The following is a 554-nucleotide window of genomic DNA, read 5'->3' on the forward strand; positions in this document are numbered from 1 at the left end:
GAGGTATGTTTTATAGTCCTCAGGATAACAAAGTGTTTGTATCGACAAACGCTACGTTTCTTGAGCATAACTATATGGCAGATTTCAAGCCCAGAAGTAAGATAGTTCTGGAAGAGTTGCTGGTTGATCAGATTAGTCCCATGCCGACAATAGTTGTTAGACGACAAAGAAGGGAGACCACTGACCATGCTCAAACACCACCGCCACCACGACGCAGTGGGAGGGAAATAAGAATGCCAACCCGCTATCGTGAAAATGGAGAAGCAAATGTTGCAGTCACCGATGGCAGTGAAGATGATCCATTGTCATACAGGATGGCAATGGATGATATTGATCAAGAAAAATGGCAAGAAGCCATGAAACTTGAAATGGAGTCTATGCACTCCAATTCTGTTTGGGAGCTTGTAGACCTACTAGAAGGCGTTAAGCCTATTGGTTGCAAATGGATCTATAAGAGAAAGAGAAGAGCTGATGGAAAAGTTGAAACGTTCAAAGCAAGATTGGTTGCAAAGGGTTTTACCCAAAAGGAAGGAGTAGACTATGAGGATACTTTT

Source organism: Morus notabilis, unplaced genomic scaffold (assembly GCF_000414095.1).
Source record: "Morus notabilis unplaced genomic scaffold, ASM41409v2 Scaffold78, whole genome shotgun sequence".
Lineage (NCBI taxonomy): Eukaryota > Viridiplantae > Streptophyta > Magnoliopsida > Rosales > Moraceae > Morus > Morus notabilis.